The 26,530-nt window shown below is 38.7% G+C and overlaps 1 pseudogene; it reads right to left on the bottom strand.

Annotated features, from left to right (window-relative positions):
• Window positions 1-1,948: 1,948 nt before the first annotated feature.
• LOC149816050 (phosphoribosylaminoimidazole-succinocarboxamide synthase, chloroplastic-like) lies at window positions 1,949-19,356 on the bottom strand (annotated as a pseudogene).
• Between the last annotated feature and the right edge of the window lie 7,174 nt (window positions 19,357-26,530).

Below are 26,530 nucleotides of genomic sequence, written 5' to 3'. Positions count from 1 at the left end.
TTTTATTGGTTGTTGACCAGTACTTTGAGGTGCAGGGGAATGTGGATGAAGCAACAAATATCAAAGCTCCGCATCAACTAGGATTAGCAAGTGGGCAAGTGTATAAATCAGTGCTCCAGCTGTGTATGCCACTCGAGCAATGAGCTCCAGAAATCCTTAAGGGGGCATTTGATTCACTGATGTGCCTGGACAGGACATGCCCCAAATTTTTTTTTTCGGTGCATCCGCACTGCCTGTCCTCCGCTGTTCCGTTGGGGGCACATGGAACAGCAGCGGATAACGTTTTTGCTTCCATGGGACACACCATTCTTGTGTGTGCATGTTCTGCATCTGCGTGGGGCCCATGCACTGGGTGTCCCGCGGATGCACACGGACGGCATAAACTCTAGCACTTGTTGACGGTTTGAATAATAATGATGCACTTAACAACAGCTAATGAACCTTTCCTGGTTCATTTTGCCGCCCTGATCCCAACCCTTCTGATCCGCTGCTTCCGTGGCATGCATTATCTACTTGCAGGAGCTTGCTTGATATTAGGCTGGTTCAACTTGTTATGACTCACCCCGTCATGTCTTTCCCATGTTTAGCATGAAAGGGTTCAGAACTTCAGACACCATTATCCAACTCGGTTGGTAGTCCAGGCATGCTTGTATGTGTAGGAGCTTATTATACCAGTTTATTAGGTACATGTTATGTGTCGTGCGACTGTCACAGGTCAAGTTAGTTGGTCTTTATCCAGAACGTTGTGAGTTCGCATTTTGAGATGGACCGTGGGAGAAAGTTGGCTGGACTCAGATTCCTGTTAACTGGAGGCTCTAGGTGAGAAAGCAACAATACCTTTCAGATCTGGTTGATTGAGCACACAACGGCCAAGATGTGCTATTTGTGTTGACAGGCATCACATTATTTGAAAGTTGGTTTAAGTATAAGCAGCAGAAAATAAGTAATATAATGATGTGGACGCTTTGTAACCGGTAGGGGTCTGCCACTCTGCCTAACCCCAACTTACTATTCTTACAAAAAAATATAAAAGAAAAGGACGCAGTCTTGATCCTGGTAACTGGCAAGTGACCATATTCTGTTAAGTGCAGTATCGATGGAGCTTGGATGACATACAACCTCACGATAGCATGGAGGGTTGGCATGACAGGCCTGGTAGCCTTGATGGGAGATCATCCCACTTTGTCCCTTCCTATCATAGTTTTAGAAGGGGGGAGGGCAGAGATTGCACGTCTTGTAGCGTGCTGGTCCAACAGCAGCTCATTGGACAGATTCTCAGGTCACAATCATTGTGAAAATATTTCCCGTGTGATGAATGTATGAACAGATTGGAGAAAAGTTTTGTTTTAATGCATTTATCCATTAAAACATTTTATTAATTCCTCAGCAGATGAGTTAGTACATAGACATGTACTGCAAATAGCCAAAATTTTCTATAGGTTTCATTTATGAATTGCAGAAGAATGCTTTCATTTTCTTTTTCTTTCTTTCTGTATTACAACTTACCATGCATCTACCAAAAAAACATGTATCAATCAAAGAATCTTTCGCCATCAAACCCTCCTTATGCCTAATGCAACCTGCTGAAGTAGTTTTATATTGTTGTCACTAAATGGAATCAGGCTTTGATCTGCTCAATGGGATCTGGGAAGACAGAAAATAATCACGTTTTCTTTAACCCAATAAATAATCAGCTTGGTTGCTATACATAAAAAAAAAATAGAATCATCTTAAACACGTAAGGTACCATTTTTTGTGTAGATGTTTTACCTATAAAAGATGGGTAACATCTTAGACAATGAGTAGACATAAATCCAGATAAAGGTGGCAGCATTTCAACACTTCACAATTGCAAAGACGAATTTGTGGATTTTTCTAGCATCACGACTAAGTGTTCTTTTTACCTTCCAATAGAAGAGAACTCTTTAATTGTAGTACACGACCTGTGCTAAACAAGGTGCTTAAGTGCTTCAGAAACATTTCGGGATATACGGTCATGTATGGGTTCCTGCATAATAATAATTAGGCCAATCAACATTAAAGGTCCTCGATTGCATGCACAGAAACAAAGATGGTAGGAGCTTTTACATCTGTCCTTGGTAACTCAAATTTTGTGTTTGCTATGGTCACACAAGAATATATAACTGTACAAAAGGACCAAGAGTTAGAAACTAATAGCACCGAACTGGTTATAAGCTCACATAAAAATGGCAAATACCGCCAAGCAAGCTCACAAACAAGATCCTGTAGCGCAGCCAGAAGGATATGCATGATATGATTCTTAAGTAAGCCAGAAGTTTTGTGCAGGTTATGCAAATAGTTATGAAAGCTGAATGATAGCAACTAACCTCATCTTCATAGGGATTGCAGTGACCTTTGAACCACAATCTCAAGAATTCCTAATACAACTCGTTAACCCAAAGAGTCAGCCAATGCTTATCAAACTTCAGGATACCTAACAAACAAAATAATCATTAAACAGACAACTAATGCATGACTGCAAAGTCAATGAATCATATGCACCAGAATACAGAGAGGAACCAGATGCCACAGCAAAATACAATATACATGCATGGGGCATCCACCTTATCAACATTGTCCGGTTCAAGACCTTTATCAAAATGCTCCTGATATGACTGAGCAACCCAGTATCTGCTTGAATCAGGCGTATGCACCTGAAAAGATTTAAACAGTAACCATAAGTCAATACACCTCAAATGATGTATTTTGCCTTGATGTCCACAGCAATTCAAATGTAGCAAATGAAATCTGTTCCATCACTATCCATATAACAAAAGAATGGGGCATATGGGATGCAAATCTATTCAATTGTTAGCCACCACTTGAAAGTTACGACCAAGAATTCATGACCACGAAGTAGTAAAGGTTGAGAGCAGCAGCTAAGAACAAACAGGTCTCAGTCAAACATGTACATCCTCCAAGACACTCTTTGTGGAAGTTGGTGCTTTCTCCTTAGTAGTTTATTTTTTACTATTATTTTCTGGTTTTGGCACTAAGCAACAAACAAAGGGGTAAATCCAAGTTTTATCAAAACTCAGTCTCTGTTTTCTTGATGGATTCAAGGTTATGTCATAAAGACACAACCAGTGTTATCAAAAATGCGCCTTGAGGCACAAAAGGCATGCCTCGCCATGAGGCGCAGCCCTCTGTGCCTCAAGGCACAAGCCTGAGGCGCAAAAAAAAAAAGATTTCTAAGACATAATCAACAAGATTTTTGTAGGTTAATCTCATATATTTTCCAGTTATTTCAGTTATGTAATCAGTTTCTTAGTATATTTTAACTTTTGTTGGTTCTCATATATTTTTCAATTATGTAATCAGTTTTGGTATGTTACTTAAAGTAGCATATAAAAGTAACTTACTTTTATATGTTAATCTCATATTTTTTAGAATAATCTAATATATTTTAACTTATGTAGGTTAATCTCATATATTTTCCAATTATTTCAGTTATGTAATCAGTTTCTTAGTATGTTTTAACTTTTGTTGGTTAATCTCATATATTTTCCAGTAATGTAATCAGTTTTTATATGTTACTTAAAGTAACATATAAAAGTAACTCACTTTTATATGTTAATCTCATATTTGTAACTTTTGTAGGTTAATCTCATATATTTTCCAGTTATTTCAGTTATGTATGTTAGAAAGTGACTTTGAATACATTAGGTTCAATAATGAACCCATACATGCACATGAAGTGCCAATAAACCCATTAAAGGGAACAACATAAGCACATAATGTGCTAACACATAAACCCACACAAGGGGCAAAAATATGACTTAAAGTCATAAGTTGAATATTATTGAAAGAAAGGAAAAAGAGGGGAAAAACCCATTACAATGGAGCAAGAGCTCCTCCAAGTCGTTAGGATTACAAGGGGGGAGACCCCTATTTATAACACAAGAGAGGAGCCACAAAGGGGGCTCCCAAAGGAGTCGTTGGGAGCCCCCAACGGTCACATTTGTGACCGTTGGGGGCTCCCCAACGACTCTTTGGGGAGCCTCCCTAGGTGGCGCAAACCCAAAAAAAGGAGAAAAATAAAAAAGAAAAAATAAAATTAAATTACAAACATATTCCGAATGGAATATGCGTAAAACTGGAAATGCCTAAACTACCCCTATGCCTATAAATAGAGAAATATATATTTTATATATATAATTAGGATAATACATATGCATATATACCATATATGAATATGTATTATCCTTTATATATATAAAATATATATAATATTACAAATGTTGAATGATACATTTTAACAATGTAATCAGTTTCTTAGTATATTTTAACTTTTGTTGGTTAATCTCATATATTTTCTAGTTATGTAATCAGTTTTTAGTTACTTTTATATGTTAATCTCATATTTTTTAGAACTTATTTGAGATTTTCTATTTCTTATTGGTTGTTATTTTATCAATAAAGCATTTTTTTATTTATTTGTATTTTTAGATATTTTTTTATAAATTTTTTAAAGTTTTCAAAAAAAAATTGAGGCTTACGCTTTACGCCTCGCCTCGGTTTTTGGTGGAGCGCCTCACTACACCTCAACGCCTTTCACAACACTGGACACAACAATATGATAGAAGGATATGAGCTACTTTTGCAAAGTAGATGACCATTAAGCTTAGAAGAGAAGGAGATATAATATGGGGTAAAATAGATCAACCATGTGATAGGATTTAAGCCTTCAACCAAAGCAATAACCTTATATTACCATCCTGGCATGGTTCTCACTTGAATTGATTCATTGTGTGTATGGAATTGGCAGGAAAAGATTCAAGTTCCCTTGACATCAACCACTGTAGAAGAGCTGTGCAAACAGTTTAAATTGCCAGACTGACCTAGGATGCATAGGGTTGGGCCAGTCTGGCTGCATTTGACTAGTATTTGTATGAGACATCTATTTCCATATCCATTCAGATATCTAGTCAAATACTGCATGATGCATCCATATCCAACCTACTCTCAGTAAGCCTACATGTTAGGTTTTCCACATCCTTAAAAATAAATACAGGTTGGTTGGGTACCTGACTCTACTATTTCAGACTATGGTCCCTATCAGTGGACTGCAGCTGGTCATTTACTATTTTTCTATCATATGCTGTAAGAAAAGGGGAAATGATTTCTTTTCATGCTGTATATACATTAAATATAATAAATATAAGCACTATTCTGCTTTCAAAGGAATTGATGCTGGACCTCATCGATTAAGACAATTCTACCATCAGATCCCTTTCCAAATTCATGCTTTGTGTCCACCAACAACAGGCCAGACTCAAAGCTACACGCTGTCATCCACATGGCATGAAAAACAAATAAACACATATTAGAAATATCCGAATTGAGAATCACTAAGAAATCTTAGCCAATACAAAATTCATATCACAGTAAATAGCTATTTAATACGCTTGCATTTAACTTCCAAAGCTACTGGTTGTTCATGAATGATAGCATAAAGGCATGCATCATGGATTGTGCCCATAGAAACATGTATTAGAAATATCAGAAGTGAAAATCACTCGGAAATGTTAGCTAATATGAAAGTCATATCACAGCAAATGGCTACTTAAAATAAAGCAAATCCCAAAGCTACTGGCTGTAGGTGTTCATGCATGATATTGGAAAGGCATGCATCACAGATTGTGCCAATAAAGTATGTATTAGAAATATCAGAAGTGAGAATCACCCAGAAGTCTTAGCCAATACAAAATTCATATCATGGCAACTGGCTACTTAATACTTGCATTTAAATTCCAATATTATTGGCTTTTCATGTTAGCTATTAGAAAGGTATGCATCACAAATTGCATCAACAAATACAAAGGTTTCTGATCTTCATGTCTTCTACATCTAAAGAAAATGCTTTTCACAACGTTAAAATTGATATGAATCACAAACTTGTATTTTGGTAAGTCTTCATTGGTTCTCTTTAACAACTTAAAAATGTCCTTTTGATAGGTACATCAATAGTCCACGCATTTGCTCAATTTCCATCTGAATTCAAGTCTAGTACTAGATCATGGAGCAAGGGAGTAAAGCGAATGTGGGACAACACGCCAACAACAGAAAATAAGAAGCATACCTGAACTTATCATATGAAGAGAAACATGGATGATATTTAGTGAAAAGTCAATAATACAACTACAGGATGACAACAGAGCAAGATTAGCATGTCCACCTGTCCATAGTCAAACTAAGCCAATGCTTTAGCTCGTGCTTCATCAAACTCATCTTGGGTCATTAGGCCTTGACCAATTAACTGCGAAACAAATAAAGCAGCATATGAAACTTACAATCTAATCTATACAATAAAAGTCATGCAGTCAGTGCATGATAAATAACACAAAATATTAGAGACACAAGGAGTGTTTTGTTTGATAGTTTGTTAGGTAAAATAAAAAAACCTTCTAAAAAATTAAATTCTACATTAGATAGAACATTAAAATTAAAAGAAATAAATATTATTTTTGATGAGCACAATTATAACAAATTTCGTAAGTCTATTTGATCAACCATATGTCACATAGAAGGGGCCCATAGCTAGCATGAAATAATAAAGGAAAACAAAATGACGGGAAAACTAAGTATCATCTAACAAATGTCCTTGGTTTTAAACTTGACCAGGTCAGTTTTCATGAAAACTGGTGTTCAATAATCCCAAGTGAAATCTACCAGACTAGTGGCAGATCAAGAATGCTACCATTCTTGAAAAGCAAACATGTACTGAATGGAATAGATAGGCAAGTCTAGATAGTGGCACACCGACCAGAACCATCCAGCAGAGGGTTGCCACAATAGTTTCTTATGCCTTTGTTATAAACTGTCCATAATGAAGTATAGGTACTGCCAGTGACGTAACCTCGACTGCAAATGAGTGAAATATGTCAATCTCATTAGTAAAAACAGAAGGTTATTGATCCATATCCATAAAATCAATAGTAACATTGTTTAATGGAATCAAGAAATTTATAAAAGTGTGAAATGTGGAATAAAGCATGAAGCTTGATGGACCATTATCAAATTCAAAGGTGCTCCCAAGCAAAAGACAACTTTGCCAAAATTACTTCACACAAACATACACAGACAAATACCACAATGTCACTGAGAAAAAAAAAAAGAATAACATTAGTTGATTGTTGGACTATGTAATTGTATGGCAATAGTCTTCAAGGAACATGTTAATCATTTTAATTATGGCATATGCCTATTTATGACAAAATAATCAGGGTCATTTTGATAGCCCAAATAATTCCCACAATTTGTTAAGTTGTACATGTATATATATGTATGTATTGTCATATATATATATATATATATATATATATATATATATATATATATAATGATGTAATAGGTAAATACCCTCTAGGGTATTTTCATCATTTTACTTGTGTAATAGTACTGTTCATTAGGAACAATTTTTCTCTTATTTATTTTTTATCTTTTTATTTAAAGTCTTTTTTGTAAAGAGCATGGGCTCTATGGTCAAGGGCTCCCCAACGGTCACTCCCAACGACTTTATTGGGAGCTCCCCAATAGAGCCCCATGCTCTCCCTTTGTGTATAAATAGGGGTTGAACCCCTTTCTTGTAACTAATGCTTCTCTTAAGCATTTATGCTCAATAAAGATGAATATTTTTTATATTTTGTTTTTCTATTTAGTTCCTTAATGTATTATATGCACTTAGTGCTTGTGTTGTTGCCCCTTGATGGCTATCGTTTTGTCCTATAGTAGACTTGTGCTTGTGCACATTGTGATTGTGATTTTATAAGCCCTTATTGGCATTGGTTTGTGCTTATGCACTTTTGTGATTATGATCTTGTAAAGCCCTTAGTGGCATTGTTTTTGTATTTTCTGCTATTTCATTACACATCTGTGCAGTTACAAGCAAAGTAGAGGTAATAGCTATAACTCAATCTTTCTAACTAAATGTATGGCTAAATTTTTTTCTAAACAAAATGTGAAGGGCAATGTAGTCTAAGTGTATGATTGTCAAATGTTGTCGGTCGGGAAAATGATAATTTGACCCTTGATAGTAGAGAATAGAATACCTACACATTCATGAGGGAACTTTACATTTTAGATTCAATATGAAAGAAAGGATAATGCCAATGAGAAAACTACCCAAACTTATAAGGAAAAAAGGAGTGTGAGTCCCCTATTTCTGCACCAGAGTTCAAAGGGGAAATACCGTGCAAGTATTAGCTCCAACTGAAAAAAAAAAGATATGGAGAATCAATGCTGTAGTTTCATCTCCCATATGATAACACAGAAACATCAGAACTGGTGAACTGCAGGATGGCTTGCAGTCACCCAGGAATCCAAGTGAAGTTTCCCAACTTACCAATTTATGACATAGAAACACAGTCAGGCTAGCAGCAGCAACTGCATGCAATGCCATAGAGAGGATTAAGATCTTGAACAAGACCATGAGTAACCAAATAATTGATTCCTATGGAAGAAGCACTCAGTCACCAAGCACCACAGTTATACATGTTACAGCTACGAAGTTATACTAATATCTTATTTTGAGTGCCCTTTGCAGCTATTTCTCACAGTACAAACTAGGAAATTACCATTTAGTTTTAAGCCTACTTTAGGAGATCTTTATTATTCTTTAAATAGACTTTGTACTGGTAAGTGTTGCTGGTGATAGGACATCTAGATAGACGCTTTGGTAAAAGAGAAATATGTAGTTTCAGAGGAGAAGTACACCTAGCCACAAAGTAGACTGGATTTGCTTGTAAAAAGGAATTAGGAAATTTACAGGCCAAGGTAATTCTTGTTTTGTAACACAATGTTGTCTGGTACTTGAACTAATGTCCCTGTGGACTTATTCTAGGCTATGTGATGCAGGGCAGGATGGACCCATACCCTACCCCAAGACCCGTGACCCGGATCCAGATCCATCAAGAAGAAGACCTGGATCTCGTCTCGGGTCCATGACTGGACCCAAGACCCGGATCCGCCAGCTGAATATTTAAAACCCTCTCCTAGGGTTTTACGAAGGAGGAGAGAAGATTGATTCCTTGGCAGCAACCTTTTCGTTCCAGCACTTTTTTTACTTTCTTGACCTTTTGTCTCATTCCTTTGCATTGTTTGCTATTTTTCATTCATAGTTTACATTGTTATTCGTTCATTGAAGTTCTCTATTTCAATAAAAGGAGGTTTAACACAGTCACCATCATTTTGGGTGATTGTTTCTCTTATTTCTGCCCATTGCGGAACGTGAGAGTCATGTTTCCTCATCCAGCCAGCAGCCGACCATCTCCACTGCATCAGTTGGTATCAGAGCCAGCGCCTTTCCCCTCGTACGCAAGATGGCTTCGAAGGTGAGGAGAGATCCGGTGACAGAGATCGAGCAGGAGGATGTCGGCAACACGGACCCAATACTACGGATGATGGAAATGATGACGAAGATGCAGGAAAGCGTATTGCGAGTCAGCCGGGACATGGCAAGTATATCACGGCGATTGGATGGGGTGGAGAGTCGAGTTGCAGCGACTGATTCACCAGCAGTACCACCCTCAGCATCTACTCAGCAGGTTGGTGTCGTCCTTGTCGAATCTGTGGTTGTGACCCAACAGCACTTCCCGTTAGTCGTGCCATCTGGTGATACAGGGAAGGAGTTATGCAGGGACGTCGGCCAGCCGTTACCCCAAAGCCTGCCCAACAGCAACGTGGGTGCGCAAGTAGGGAAACAACCCACGCAGCAGGGGCTGCCAATCGGGCACGGTCTGCGTGGGCCGAACCTGATGCCGAGTCAAGTTGCAAACACACCCACCTCAGCCCAGACTGGGGTGGGTCTGTCAGTTTTCCCAGCACCTGTGCGCGGGGGCGCTGTTGCAGCACATTTGCAGACCAAGGGGAATGAACCCCTATGGACCGGACCTGCTCCAGCAGGGTCCGGTCGAGATCCCACTAGGATCAGACCCATACCCGATTTCCAGGGACCACCCTTTGGGTTCCCGGTGGCGGGTATGGGTCCTGCAAACCCATATCCAGCCTACCCAGTTGGGTTTGGATTGCAGTTTACTACGAATCCGGCCCAACCCGTTATTTTCGAACCCCAAATGGGACCCCATGCCGACCCAAACCTGTATCGGACCCGGACGGAGCTCCAGTTTGATGTTAAGCCGGGTCAAAACCAGACCCATAATTGTAGGGATCGTGGATCGAGTTCAAACCAAGCCTTTTACCCCCACAACTCGATCCCCGATCCAACCTATTCAAATTTGGGTCCGACGAATAGTCTAGGATTATGCCCGATCCATATCCAGTCGGGCGGATCATCTCAGTCCAATACCAACCCAACCAGATACCCGAACCAGAACCAACCCGGTAACCCACCCCAGATCCAAAACCCAATACCATACCTTACCCAATACCATTATCCTAACCCGACCTATAACCCAAACCCATACTATCCAATTTCTACCCACCTAGAGCCCGAGATCCGACCAACCCTTCCGCCTATCGCAGGACCACCTGTCATACCGGTACCCCAACGTCGGACACAGATGGCTCCCGCCCATGGGCCAGCCAGACCGAGGCAGATTCAGCAGGGACCGACGCGACCTGAGCGCCCCCCACACGTCATTGGAGTATCACAACGCCAGCAGCCAGGCGAGCAGAACAGCGATGATAGAGCAGTGTGGGACGATACTTTTTGGGATGAATACCCTGCAGGCATGGTGGAGGCCCGTCAGCAGAGAGCACCAGAGCGCCCCTCCACGTATGGGGTGAAGTTAGAGCTTCCAGAGTTCGCAGGTCGGTTCGATGCAGAGCAGTTCTTTGATTGGTCATATGTCGTCCAATTCTTCTTCGACTACCACGATGTCGCCGAGCATCGTCGTGTCTCCCTAGCTTCTACTCGGTTGAGAGGCCTAGCACAAACATGGTGGGTTGAGATGCAGCGGTCGAGGGAGAGACAGGGATTAGAGCGTGTACAGACTTGGGAAGAGATGCAGCGGTTGATGCAGTCTAAGTTTGTGCCATCAGATCACGCCGAGAGAGCCTACAAGGAGTACCTGACCCTGCGTCAAGGCACCAATACTGTGGCGGATTACACTGCGGAGTTCCATCATCTTTCCCTACGAGTGCAGATCGAGGAGACCGCCCGCCAGCAGGTCACGAGGTATATTTCTGGTCTCCGTCCTGCTATTTCTAACGACTTCAATTGTATCACAGTCGAGTCACTGGATCAGGCAAGTAGTTATGCTATGAATGTAGAGAAGAAACTGAAAAGGAAGCAGGAACATAGGACATCCTGTAGTGATCAGTCTAGTCAACCCAAGTCGAGTTTCCCAATCAGGGGAGCGAGCTCCCCTAGGAAAGAAGACTCAAAGTCCGCCCAAGGAGTCGACCCTAGCAAACCCGATCAGTCTGGACCTGCGTACCACACCAGATCCAAGAGTAAGCCCAATGAGTCCATTGTTAGTTGTTTTAGGTGTCAAGAGTTAGGTCATATTGCATCCAAGTTTCCCACCTGTAATGAAATATGCGGAAAAGCAAAGAGTGCATTAAGCACTTACAACATCCACTAATGAACAAACAAAAGGGCTAACACCCAAACCCACAAGAGACAACACAACATAAAAATATAAATGTCTCTTATTGAAAAGAGAGAGAGCTCTCATGAGTGAAAAATACAAGAGGGGTTCACCCCTATTTATACACAAACAAAGGAGAGGGGGGATGGCCAAAAGGCCTTAAAAGGAGAGCCACCTAGGAGCTCCCCATGTAGTCGTTGGGAGCCCCCAACGGTCACAAATGTGACCGTTGGGGGCCCCATCGACTCCATGATGGGGGGGCCCCTTTGTGTGAGCGAAAAAACATAAAATAAAAAAATATAAAATACAAAAAACAAAAAGGAAAATAAAAGAAGGAAAACAAGTACCCCTATCGGGTACTTGTGAAATGACTAAAATACCCCTATCGGGTATTTTAGACATATATATATATATATAAATATATATATATATGAATTACATGTATTTTAACACCCTCCCTCAAGCTTTACGGGGATATAACCGAAAGCTTGTTAAGGAGAAACAAAAAACGAGGAGCAGCAAGGGCCTTAGTGAAGAAGTCCGCCAACTGGTACTCATATGTGACGTAAGGTAGTGCTATGGTTCCTCTTAGGTATTCATCACGTACGTAATGGCAGTCCATCTCAATATGCTTAGTACGCTCATGGAAAGTGTGATTGCTTGCAATATAGATTGCGCTTTTGTTGTCACAGCACATCTTCGAAGGAGTAGAGATGACAATGCCCATATCACTGAGGAGACTTCTTAGCTACACAAGTTCCATGGTTGTAGAAGCCATAGCACGATATTCCGCTTCCGTTGAGGACAAGGATACTTTGTGTTGCTTCTTGCATCTCCAAGAAATCATAGAGTCACCTAAGAAAACACAAAATCCCGTAGTTGAGACTCGGTCATTGGGATTTCTTCCCCAATCTGCATCAGTATAAGCAATTAAATCAAGTGACGAGGCAAAGGAAAGAAAAACTCCCTTAGTTATGGTGTTTTTGATATATCTGACGATCCTTAAGACTGCACTCATGTGCACGGTTGTAGGTGCATGTTGAAACTGACTGACAGAGTGGACGGCATGAGCTATGTCTGGCCGAGTGATGGATAAGTAGGTTAGAGACCCAACAAGTTGCCGGTAGGGAGTAGGATCCTCGAGAGGTGTTCCATCTTCCAACCTTAATTTTGCATTGATGACTTCTGGGGTTTCTGTCTTCTTATTATCGGAGATACTAGATTTGGAACAGATGTCGGCAGCAAGTTTCATCTGAGAGAGAATGTACCCTCGAGGAGAGTACGCCACTTCAATCCCTAAAAAATATCTTAAGAAACCAATGTCAGACATGTCAAAATTTTCTTTCAAAACTTTCTTAATATCATTAATGCCTTGTTCATCACTTCCTGTGATGATCATATCATCAACATAAAGTAGTAAAATAACTATTGAAGACCCTGCACTTTTCACAAACAAAGCAATGTCAGTATAACATGAACGAAAATTCAAACTTAACATTACATTACTAAATCTATCATGCCAAGCCTTTGGGGCTTGTTTTAAACCATATAATGCCTTCTTAAGTTTGAGAATTTTATCTTTACCAATACACACTCCTGGTAGAGGATCCATATAAACTTCTTCAGTTAATTCGCCATTTAAGAAAGCATTCTTGACATCTAGTTGATAGATAGGCCATTTTTTAACAACTACTATGGCGATAAGAGTCCTAACACTAGTCATTCTAGCAACAGGTGCGAAGGTTTCTTCACAATCTATACCATATTCTTGAGCATATCCTTCAGCTACTAACCGTGCTTTATAACGTTCTAATGAACCATCACTCTTAGTTTTAATTTTGAAGACCCATCTACATCCAATTGATTTCTTTCCAGTGGGTAACGAAGTTATTTCCCAAGTTTTTGCCTTTTCAAGGGCACTAAGCTTTAAGTTCATGGCTTCAACCCATTGGGGAATGTTTTTGGCCTCATTATAGTGTGAAGGTTCATGAAATGAGTGTAATGCAATTAGACACGCTCTATATCTTGGAGTTAAGGACTCATAGGAAACAAACCTATTAGGAGGATTGGAAATCTGACTGGATCTCCTTAAAGAGGTTTCTTCTATGTTGGATCCTTGAGAGTATTTTTCTAAGGCGCTCATTTGAGTTTGTTGACCACGCCTAACATAGGTTTGGATTGGTCTATCACTTTCATCTATAATATTGTCAAGAGGAATATCCTCTAGGTCATTCAAAGACTCATTAGAGATTTCCTCTTCTTGAGGAGTCTCATCTTCTTGAGATAGAAGATCAAATAAAAAAGCATATTCACTTTCGTCAATATCTTTAGTTTTCACAAAACCATTTTCATTTTCCAAAAAGGTTACATCTTTGGATACATAGAGTTTGTTATTTTTCAAGTCAAAACATCTAAAACCCTTTTGATTTTCTCCATATCCCAAGAAAACACATTCAATAGTTTTAGGAGATAATTTGTCCCGTTTATGTGTAAGGACAAAACATTTGCATCCAAAAATTCTTAATCTATTGAAATCGGGTGTTCTTTCAAATAGTTTTTCATATGGAGATGTATTTTTTAAAGATGAAGATATCATTCTATTTATTAAGTTGAGGTTAAGGCCGCTTCGGCCCAAAAACTCTTTGGAATTTCTTTGGAAATAAGGAGTGTCCTAGTGGTTTCCATGATGTGTCTATGCTTTCTTTCGGCCAAGCCGTTTTGTTGGGGAGTCCTAGGACACGATCTTTGATGACAAATTCCATTTACTTCTAAATAGTTTTGAAATTCATTTGATAAATATTCTCCACCCGAATCGGATCTAAGAGTAGAGATATTACTTGAAAATTGATTTTTAACTATCATATGAAATTTTTTGAAGAAGTCAAAGACTTCGGATTTTAAATTGAGAAAGTAGATCCATACATACCTAGTGTAGTCATCAATGAAAGTAACGTAATAGGAGTACCCTCCTTTGGACATGACCGGGAAAGGACCCCAAACGTCTGAATGGACTAACTCAAAAGGTCTTTTGGACACAAAAGTTCGGTTTGGAAAAGGAGTAGATTTCATTTTGCCAAAAATACAATTCTTGCAAACAAAATGTTTCTCATTACAAAATTTCTTTCCAAATGGAAAGGAGTACATTTTTGAGAAACTTGGATGTCCAAGTCTTTGATGCCAAATTTCAATATTTTTATCTTGGACATGGTTACAAAAAGAGTTAGTGGGGAGTTTCAAGTTGCTCATGTAATAGAGATCTCCCCTCCTATGACCTTGCCCAATCTGCTTCCCGGACCGGAGATCTTGTATAGAGCAATCCTTAGTTGAGAAGGAGATTTCACATCCATGATCACATATTTGAGCAACAGAGAGAAGATTTAAATTAAGTTGAGGTACAACTCTCACGTTTGGCACAAAGAAATCTTTTGAAAAGTTTAAAGTTCCAAAACTTTTTACTTGTAAAGATGTACCATCGGCAGTTGAAACATAGGGGTTTTTATAATTATTACATAAATCGGAAAGCTCATTTTCAAGTGGGGTCATATGAAAGGAAGCTCCAGAGTCAGGGATCCAAGAAGACATACCTGGAGGAGAGGAAGAAGCTATGGCGGCACCCGAGGTTGATGGTATCTTGAGTAGTGTTTGTAGTGCTTCCGATAGTTGAGCAAGAGAAAAAGATTCCTTCCCTTTTGTGGTTTCCTACTTCTTTTGAGTAGCTTCTTCAACGGAAGCAACCTTATTTTTAGGTGCTTTATTCAACTTAGGGCAATTAGGTCTTATATGACCCGGCTCTTGACAATGATGGCAAATGACTTTTCTATAGTTGCCATTAAAATTATTTTGCCTTCCAAAATGAGGAGGTTTGTAAGCTTTCATATGGTTGCCGGGTTTGGATACGGCCAAGACATCATCTCCTCCTTTAATCATGCCAAGACGAGTTTCTTCTTGGCATATTTCGGCTATGAAATCTTCCAAGGGAAGAGGCTTAGATCTATGTAGGAGTGAAGATCTAACTTGTTCATATTCGGGCCTAAGCCCATGTAAAAATTGGAAAAAGTGCTCTTTTTCCATTTGTTCTCTCCTTAATTCCACATCCACACTAGAAACCTATTTTGGTTCTAGTAAAGATAGTTCATCCCATAGGGGACCAAGAGTGCTAAAGTAATCCCTTACACTCATTTCTCCTTGCTTGATAGTCCGGATTTTTTCTTGAAGAAAGAATTGACGAGCAAGGTCTTTTTGAGTAAACATACCTTTCATAAAGAACCATGCTTCATTCGTCATCCGAAACTTGGCAATGTTGGAGCAAATCTTGAGCTCCACATTGTTCATGAACCAAGCAAGAATCTTGGCATGCTTGCTTTCCCAATCTTCCACTTTAGATTGGTGATCTTCAATGGCCTTCATGCGGGCAATTCCTTCAAGAGCTTTTTCTTGATCACCATCCATCTTAGTTAGTTGGAGTTGTGGTTCCGGAATGGTGCCCATAACGTATCCCCAAAGTTTTTTACCTTTGAGGTTGTTCTCCATGGCGGCGGCCCACATCATGTAGTTGGAGCCATTGAGCTTGAAGGAAAGATCAATCTTTTGTTCTCCTTCCATTTCAAACACTCACAAGAGGGTAAATGGAGAGAGATACAACAAGAAAAAAATATAGCTACACGACTAACTATATTAAGAAGAAGAGCATAAACAAGGCTCTGATACCATGTAATGAAATATGCGGAAAACAAAGAGTGCATTAAGCACTTACAACATCCACTAATGAACAAACAAAAGGGCTAACACCCAAACCCACAAGAGACAACACAACATAAAAATATAAATGTCTCTTATTGAAAAGAGAGAGAGCTCTCATAAGTGAAAAATACAAGAGGGGTTCACCCCTATTTATACACAAACAAAGGAGAGGGGGGATGGCCAAAAGGCCTTAAAAGGAGAGCCACCTAGGGGCTCCCCATGTAGTCGTTGGGAGCCCCCAACGGTCACAAATGTGACCGTTGGGGGCCCCATCGACTCCATGGTGGGGCCCCTTTGTGTGAGCAAAAAAACATAAAATAAAAAAATATAAATTACAAAAAACAAAAAGGAAAATAAAAGAAGGAAAACAAGTACCCCTATCGGGTACATCGGGTATTTTAGACATATATATATATATATATATATATATATGAATTACATGTATTTTAACACCATCATGAATAAGAACACTCATCTAGCAAAGGGCATTGTTGAGTCTGCGTCCGATAGTGAGAGCGAGGGTGAGTCGCTTGTTGAGGGGAATGACGAGGTGAAAGTCATAGAGTTCGATGGCAGCATCGAAAATTTGTTAACCATTCGTCATGTGTTGACCACATCCCGAGAGTCGACCCCCACAAAATGGTTGCGAAATAATATTTTTAGAACTCAGTGTAACTGTGAGGGGCGTGCATGTGATGTTATCATTGATACTGGAGCGTGCGAGAATATGGTGTCCGAGAGTGTCGTGTCAACCTTGAACCTAAAAACAGAAAAATTGTCCCAACCTTATAAAATGGCATGGTTCAAGAAAGGCAACGAGGTGTCAATCACCCTGCGTTGTCTAGTTCGGTTCTCTATGGGGGAGCATTACCACGATGAAGTGTGGTGTGACGTGGCGCCCATGAGTGCGTGTCACATCCTATTGGGACGTCCCTGGCAGTTTGACCATAAGACCATCCATGATGGCCGTAGGAATACGTACACATTTGTCTTTCAGGGTCATAGGATAGTTCTCCTTCCCACCAAGGAGACCGGGTTGCCCCGGCTAGCGGGCCTAGTTGACCGATCTTCCCTCCTTGGGCTGCCCGAAACTTGGCACCTTTCTCCTACATCTAATGTGTCTGATCTATATGCTTACTGTGGAGACAACAAGTCGTCAGAGCCGACTTCTTTCCCACCTGGGGAGAATGATGCAGGGCAGGATGGACCCAGACCCTACCCCAAGACCCGTGACCCGGATCCAGATCCATCAAGAAGAAGACTCGGATCTCGTCTCGGGTCCATGACTGGACCCGAGACCCGGATCCGCCAGTTGAATATTTAAAACCCTCTCCTAGGGTTTTACGAAGGAGGAGAGAAGATTGATTCCTTGGCAGCAGCCTTTTCGTTCCCGCACTTTTTTTACTTTCTTGGCCTTTTGTCTCATTCCTTTGCATTGTTTGCTATTTTTCATTCATAGTTTACATTGTTATTCGTTCATTGAAGTTCTCTATTTCAATAAAATGAGGTTTAACACAGTCACCATCATTTTGGGTGACTGTTTCTCTTATTTCTGCCCATTGCTGAACGTGAGAGTCACGTTTCCTCGTCCAGCCAGCAGCCGACCATCTCCACTGCATCACTATGTCACAGGGACTCTTCAACTAGGTGCCGCACCCGCACCCGATGTGGTCAACCTGACCCTGGGTGCAGTCAATGCACCCAGGGTCATTTATGTCCAACTTTTGGACTTTATATATATATAATTTTTTATATTTTTGCCGCACCCCTGCACCCAAGTTTTTTGAAAGTGCCAGCACCCCGGCACCTGCACCCATGTGACGTAGATTCTATGGCTTCATAAAAGGGATTTTAAATAATATTTCCTCACCGTTACACCTTGTTAACAAATTGTGGATGCAGGTAAAGTTACGAATCACTTCCTCAATAAAATGAGGCTTCATGGGATACTGAAGATGAGAAAAAAACATTGAAGAACTAAAATAAAGGAGAACGAAAAGGAGTAAAGTGAAAGAAATAAAATCTACAAATGTCTCCTAAGAAAGATCTTCTGCAGTAGGTTCACGTTTATCACAGTTTTCATGCAGCAATAGTAATACCTACTCACGCAATAATAGCTGAAAGAAAAGAAATGAAATGAAAGGCAGTTTAGGAATTCCTCACCGACAAACTCAACTGGGAAAACTGAACACTTCTTTGCAATTGTTACATTTTTATCTGGTGAAGAAATCACAGCATTTTGAGCAATGGGATGTGTCTGATCGAACCACCATAAGCTAATCCTGTTTAGAACCTAAAAAACCCAAATAAAAGAGGAGTTTGGGGAAGGTAAGACTTGCAATAGTGAGTTTAAACAGTCAAAGCAAATAGACAGCTACTAAAGAAAAAGCACACGGAAAGAACGACACTAAAAGTCTCAGAAAATCACATGATCATTATTACATGCTCGGACCAACAAACTAAAAAGAACAAAAACCATCAAAATAGAACTAGGATAGAATCAACCACTAACACCATGGTTCCCTCCTTGCTTACAAATACAATGCTAAAACTAAAAAGCAAAAGCAAAGCAATAAAACTATGAAAAAAGGGGAAGAAGAAAAGAAAAAAAAAAACTGGCCTTTGAAGGGAAATGAAACAAGGACTCTATCGAAAGCACTTAACCTGTCGGTGGTGACTATAACAAGATACTCCCCACAATCATAGACATCTCTAACCTGAAAAAAATGGAACACCCAACTCTTTATTCGAACAGAGAGAATCTGGGACCCAGTAAACATTGATATACCTTCCCTTTAGACTTGGATTTGAGAGAAGGGACGGCCTCATGAAGGTGAGTTTCAGAGAGGGTGTTGGATAAGGAGAGGCGAACGGCCCCGAGAACGTCTTCTCCGCGATTGGAAGCGTTAAGGTCGAGAGTGGAACTTGTGGGCATCCGAAGGTTCGCTCTGATGGTTAATGGCAAGGGTCTTGCAGGGAGGGGAGGCAGGAAGGATGATTTCACAAGATGGTGAGTCTCTGAAGCAGCGAGTGAGTGAGCCATGCAAAGAATAAACCTTTTTTCCTTCAGCAGTAAGAGTGAGCGACAGAACTCCGTTGCCCAGGAGCCTAGTGAGAAGGGAAAAAATAGAGAAGGCCTTGTTAAGTTATCTAAGTCGTGAAAACAAAAGCGTTGAACAAAATGAAACATTTTTGAACCCCCGCCAAGCGAGGTGGCGCAGCAATGTATTTATTTTTAACCATAAAAACATGATATTTTTTTTAGTATATCACGATCTTGTTCGTGCTTTCCATCGTACTTTTAGGGAAAAAATGCTACGATATTTGGTTTCTGTGAGCGTTTTAGCGTGAGGACTTGTGAGGCCAGGGCTGGTAGACCCACACACACCACATGGGCTTTTGGGCGGTCCAGGGTTGGTTTAGTATTTTGGTCAACAGTTGATTGGTCCTTGGCTGATCTGAGCCTTAGATGGTTCATGTCCTTTACCTAAACCAGCCATGCAGGTCACCTGATCCACTTAAAGAGTTTAAAACTTTAGACAAAGGTGGGATCGAATCACCAAAGCAGCCCGTGTCTGTTCCTTCAAAACAAGGGCTTTTAGTAAAGTACGGTAAAGCACCATGACTGAACCCAAGAGCTGTTGAGTTGAACTGACTGAACCGAATTCAAGTTCCAACGGGAACTGTCCTGAACCTAGCTGGTTCGGGTAAGTCTAAGATTTTGAAACCCAGATAAAGTTAATGGACTTAATGTGCCAGAGGCATTGTGGGTTTAGCCTCAACCATAACCGAACCTGACCCATCGCGCCAGCCTTATGTACACATTTTTCTTCTAGTCAACACTTGGGTAGGTTGGTAATGTTTTTGAAAAGTGAAAATACTGTTTAAAAGAGATTTACTTTCAAAATCTCATGAGATTTCAAAGTGAATCTCACTTTCTAAATCTCATCTTTAGAGTTACGTGGCAACTCGCTTTTTATTAAGTTTTTTTTTTTGTGATTTTGTGAAAAAAAAAGGTTTCATGTTAGATTGCTTTTGAGATATTGTTCAAATAAGATTCATTTTCTAAATCTAATGTGATCGCAAATCACATGAGGTGCAACCAAACGTACCCTTGTCATTAGAATAAAATATGGCTCCAAAGTTATGAATAAATTCAATTTAAAACAGCTCCTTTATAATAGACCTGCAACGAAAGCCAAATGGACCAGGCTCATGCCAACTTGAGTCCTGTCAAGGTTTGGTGTGTTAATTAGATGGCCCTAAAACTTGACGATGCTTGGCTAAATTTTTTAGAAGCTTTTCTGTCCAACCCTGTTGGAGTATACCATCTAAAACGTTTGAATTTTAAAGCAGAGGAAATAATAGCATAAATTCCAACTTAAAGTTATTTTCAATGAACTAGCCAAATTTAAATGGTTACATTCAACTATATGTATTTTTCATCCTTGCTTAAAAGACATGCTTGGACCTAAGTGCACTCAGTTGATAATCGTCAGTCAAACAAAATGACTAAATTGCTCGCAACATTGGATTGCTAAACAAAACCAGAAAAGAAGATGAGTTATTCCATCAACGATTACACATCACACTCGCTGGCATGCGTGCGCAGGCAGGTACTTGAAATGCATTAGGAAAATGGATCGTTCAATTTAATAACAGAAAGTAGGACAGTTCTTTGTAAATAATTAATCAGTTGGACCACTTTTTATATTTTACCGACAGTACTGCAACCTACTCTGTAAAATTACTTATTTTGCGCTTAATTGTAGATATAAAATAGAAAGGTATAAAAGGGACATTCAATGATCAAAACAAAAAAATAACTATTTTAATTGCAGTTAGGTGAATAAAAAGTAACTCACGCTGTCATTTAAGAAATTTCTTAGAAAGTTAGGAACCCATTCGTGTAAATTGGCCTATTTTCAAGACATTGCTTATTTTGAAAAGTAACCAGACCACTTTCATGATATTTTTTTATTCTTATATATATATATATATATAGGGAAATCAAAACCTACCTATTAAAAACTTACCAAACCTGCCCACTAAAAAACATTTTATTGGATCTTTCGTGTTTTTTTTTCATTTACTATAAATTGGCACTTGGATCATGCATTTTGGATGAAAAAAATGGTATTTGGAGCCCCAAAAAATTATAAAAATTGTAGACCATTGATTTTTGAAACCTTATAAAAGCTTATCCATGCATCATAAATCAAATGCTCCAAGAACTGATTCTTATAAAAACAAGCATATAGATCACAACTGTAAAGTCAAAATTTCAAAAAAATACCAAAAATCTGATAAAATGTTTCTTAATAGGTAGGTTTTCATTTCCACATATATATATATATATATAGAGAGAGAGAGAGCGAGAGAGAGAGAGAGAGTAATCTGGTTATATATCATGATACTATTCAGCAGTGCATACTCTTGAATCCAACCACCAAACTCTTGTTTAGATGGATGTAACCATCAAATGGTATATATTGCCGTATAGATGCATTTAACATGGTTTATTTGTTATCTTTGAAAGTTTTATAATATCTAATACATCATAAGATCATATTTTTTAGATAATAAAAATCAACCCTTCACAATTCATGAAAACATGGGTGGTCTAAGAATGGTATAGAACCAGGGGCAGAACTACGTTAGGGCTTGGGTGGGTACGTGCCCACTCTAACACAAAAAATCCCCCAATAGGGGTGTCAGGTCAAGGTGGGCACAACTTGGGCCCGGCCTAGAGGATCGTGTGCTCTCTCTCTCTCTCTCTCTCTCTCTCTATCTATCTATATATATATATATATATATATATATATATATATATATATATATCCGACCCCACCTCTCTCTCTCTCTCTCTCTCTCGACTCCCTCTCTCTCACCAAAATGCTACCAGACTTGTGTTGGAATTATAAGCTAGACTCTTCGTATTCCTCCCTTATTTTTTGAAAACTCATTTTACATTAAGGCTTGTTGAAATTATAAGCTAGACTCTTCGTATTCCTCCCTTATTTTTTGAAAACTCATTTTACATTAAGGCTTGTTGAAATTATAAGCTAGACTCTTTGTATTCCTCCCTCATTTTAGGAACTCGTTTTACATTAAGACTATCTGCAGTTTTTCTATGCAAACTCTTTGGGTTCCTCTCCCATTTATTTCTTTTCCTTGAAAATGTAATAACTTTTTAGTTTTTCTATGGTAGAAATTTACTATATAATTAAATTATGGTTGGGTTTGAATGCTATATATATTGCAGCCATGTATCATCATTTTGATAAGTTGTTGGAATGTTTTGAAGCCTTTTATAGCCTTCTCCTTCTCTAACATCATTTTTGTGCATTTTTCATTCTAGCGAACAATCTTTTTTTCTAGCTTGTTATTTTATTTCCAAGAGTGGTATCAGAGTTAGGATGACTTTCAACAATATGGTGCAACCACAAGTTTCTTGCTTTGCTGAAAAAAATCATAAGTGGAGTATTCAAATGAAGGCGTTCTTTAGCTCTCAAGATCTGAGACATTGTTGAAAGTGGCTTCGATGTGATGGACAATGTGGAGGGCATCACTCCATGACAACAAACTGAGTTGAAGAAAAATCGGGAGAAGAATAATAAGGCATTATTTTATATTTATTAAGCTATTGATGAAGGTATTTTTGAAAGGATATCTTTGGCAAAAATCTGCAAAAGAAGCATGTGATACTCTCTATACAACATATAAAGGAGAAGACAAGGTAAAAATGGTGAGACTCCAAAATTTTAGAAGTGAATTTGATTCTTTAAAAATAAAAGAATCTGAAACTATTGAAGCATTTTTCAATTGAGTCTTCTCCATTGTTAATCAAATGCGAGCAAATGGTGAAAAACTTGAAGATCAAAGAGTTGTTGAAAAAATATTGAAAAGCTTAACTCGCAAGTTTGAACATATTGTTGTTGCTATAGAAGAATCCAAAGACTTATCCACTTTGTCCATTGATAGTTTAATGGGATCACTTCAATCCCATGAACTTCGTATAAAGCAATTTGATTCTCCTCCAATCGAGCAAGCTTTTCAGACACAACTCTCTATTCGTAGTGGTGCTCGAGAACAAAGAGGAAGAGGATATGAAGGTGGTAGAAATCAAGAGACGAAAGAAGATGATTGTGATTTATCTTATTCTATGTGAGGAAGAGGTCGAGGTCGAGGTCGTGGTCGCTCCCTCTCACAAGTTCAATGCTTTCATTGTCAGAAGTATGGTCACACCATAAAGTTTTGTAGAAAAAGATTGGCAGAAGAAAACCAAAAGGAGGTAACTTTCATGCATAAGAAAAATGAAATTCTTGATGATGATATTCTCTTTCTTGCTTGTGATACCAAAGAAGAAACACATGATGAAGTATGGTGTATTGATAGTGGTTGTAGTAACCACATGACTGGAAACAAAAAATTATTTGTGGACTTAAATGAAATAGTCCAAACTGAAGTTAGAACAGGTGATGATAATATGCTTGCGGTTAAGAGACGTAGTGATATGTTTTGTTAAAACTAACATTGGCGGCAAGCATGTCACCGATGTTTTCTATGTTCCAGGCTTCAAACACAATCTTTTGAGTGTTGGGAAACTTATTCTAAAAGGATATGATCTTCATTTCAAATGAGAAATATGTGAAATCAAGGATAAGAAGAATACTCTCATAGCTGAGGTGAAAATGACTCAAAACAAAATGTTTCCATTTATATTTCAAAGTGTTGTTTTTCCTTGCTTCAATACTATTATTAAAGATCCATCATGGTTATGGCATCTTCGATATGAGTATTTGAATTTCAGTTCTTTATCTCTCATGTGCAAAAAACATATGATCAGAGGCATGCCTAATATTCATCAGCAGGAAAAAAATTGTGAAGGTTGTGTTCTTGAAAAACATCACAGAAATTCTTTTCCTGGTGGCAAATCTTGGCGAGCATCAATACCACTTGAGTTGGTTCATTCTGATCTATGCGGCCCTATGCGCACCACATCTATTGGAGGTAATTGTTACTTTTTAACATTCGTTGATGACTTCAGTCGAAAGACATGAGTTTATTTTCTAAAAGAAAATTTTGAGGTGTTTAAATATTTTAAGAAATTTATGACATTTGTTGAAAAGCAAAGTGATCTCTCTATTAAAACCTTGTGTACTGATCGTGGGGCTGAATATATATCCAATGAGTTTGAGGAATTCTTGAAAGAGAAGGGCATCTGTCATCAGTTGACTACTCGGTACACACCTCAACAAAACGTCATTGCAGAAAGAAAGAATCGCATGATCATGGAGATGGCAAGAAGTATGTTAAAATCTAAAGGTATGCCTAACATATTCTGGACTGAATCAGTGGCATATGCTATCTATCTTCTTAATCGTTCCCCCACTAAAAGTGTTCAAGACCTAACTCCTCAAGAAGCTTGGAGTGGGCAAAAACCATGTGTTGCTCATTTAAAAGTATTTGGCAACATATATTATTCTCATATTCCTGATGAACAAAAGAGAAAGCTTGAAGATAAATCTGAAAAATGTATCCTTATTGGCTACAGTGAATGCTCAAAGGCTTATAAGCTTTACAATCCAATCACCAAGAGAATTATCATAAGCAGAGATGTAAAATTCAATGAAGAAGAATCTTGGAATTGAGATGGCGAGAATGAAAATAAAAATTCATATTTCATCAATAAGGAGGTGAGTCATGAACCTAATAGTGATGGTGGCGAAGGAGATACTTCACTCTCTTCTCCATCTGCGCATTTATCACAGTCTTCCTCATCTTTAAGAAGTTCTGAATCTCCTCCTATGAAGACAAGAAGTCTTTAAGAAATTTATGAAACAACACGAAGAAATCTTGAGGAAGATTTAGTGAATTTTGCTTTATTTGCAGACGCCGATCCAATTACTTATGAAGAAGCATCTCAAAAAGAAAAATGGAGAATTGCTATGAATCAAGAAATGAACTCTATTGAAAGAAATCATACTTGGGACTTGACCGAGCTTTCAAGTGGACACAAGTCTATTGGCGTCAAGTGGGTATATAAAACAAAGTTCAACTCAAATGGAGAAGTTGAAAAATGCAAAGCTCGACTGGTGGTAAAAGGTTACAAGCAAAGGTATGACATCAATTTTAATGAAGTTTTTGCTCATGTGGCTCGCCTTGAAACAATTCGCATGGTGTTAGCTTTGGCTGCTCAAAGAAAATAGAAGGTCTATCAAATTGACGTTAAATCGGCTTTCTTGAATGGTCTCCTTGAAGAAGAAGTGTATATTGATCAACCTCCAGGTTATATGAAGAAGGATGAAGAAAACAAAGTTTGTCGATTGAAGAAGGTTTTATATGGGTTGAAACAAACACCAAGGGCTTGGTATAGTCACATTGATGGATATTTCGTGAAGAATGGTTTCAAACAATGTCCTTTCGAGCATACTCTTTTCATCAAAGAAGACATTCAAGGGGAGTTCTTAGTCATATGCTTATATGTTGATCATTTAATCATTATCGACACTAGTGTAAGCATGTGTGAAAATTTCAAGAAGGATATGATGCACGAATTTGAAATGACTGACATGGGGCTTCTCCATTTTTTTTGGGCATTGAGGCAAAGCAAGTTGAAGATGGAATATTCATATCTCAAAAAAGGTATGCTGAAAATATATTGAAGAATTTCAGAATGGAGGGTGCTACACCTCTTAATACTCCCATGAAAGTTGGATTGAAACTTAGCAAAATTGATGGTGAGAGAAAGATCGATGCAACTCTGTATAGAAGCCTTGTTGGTAGTCGTATGTACTTGACTACTACAAGACCTAATCTTATGTTTGTTGTCAGTATGATTAGCAGATTCATGGAATCTCCTTCTAATACTCATTGGGACATAGGCAAAAGAATTTTGAGATATGTGTGTGGCACTATCAATTATGAAATTCATTATAAATGTGTCGAAGATTCAAAATTGGTGGGTTTTTGTGATAGTGATTGGGGTGGAAATAGAGATGATAGTAAAAACACTTCAGGTTTCATTTTTTACATTGGCTCAGGTGCAATCTCATGGGCATCGAAGAAGCAAGTTGTTGTGGCTCTATCCACAACCGAAGCTGAGTATATTTCATTGGCTCTTTCTAGTTGTCAAGCTCTCTTTCTAAGGTGGATTCTTCATGAGCTGAAGCATCCTCAATGTGAAAGCACTTCTTTGTTTTGCAACAATAGTT

The sequence above is a fragment of the Nuphar pumila genome, chromosome 14 (genome assembly GCF_984573655.1).
Source record: "Nuphar pumila chromosome 14, dmNupPumi1.hap1.1, whole genome shotgun sequence".
In the NCBI taxonomy this organism is placed as follows: Eukaryota; Viridiplantae; Streptophyta; class Magnoliopsida; order Nymphaeales; family Nymphaeaceae; genus Nuphar; species Nuphar pumila.
The sequence above is the reverse complement of the archived record's forward strand: the minus strand, read 5'-3'. Positions and strand labels throughout refer to the sequence as shown.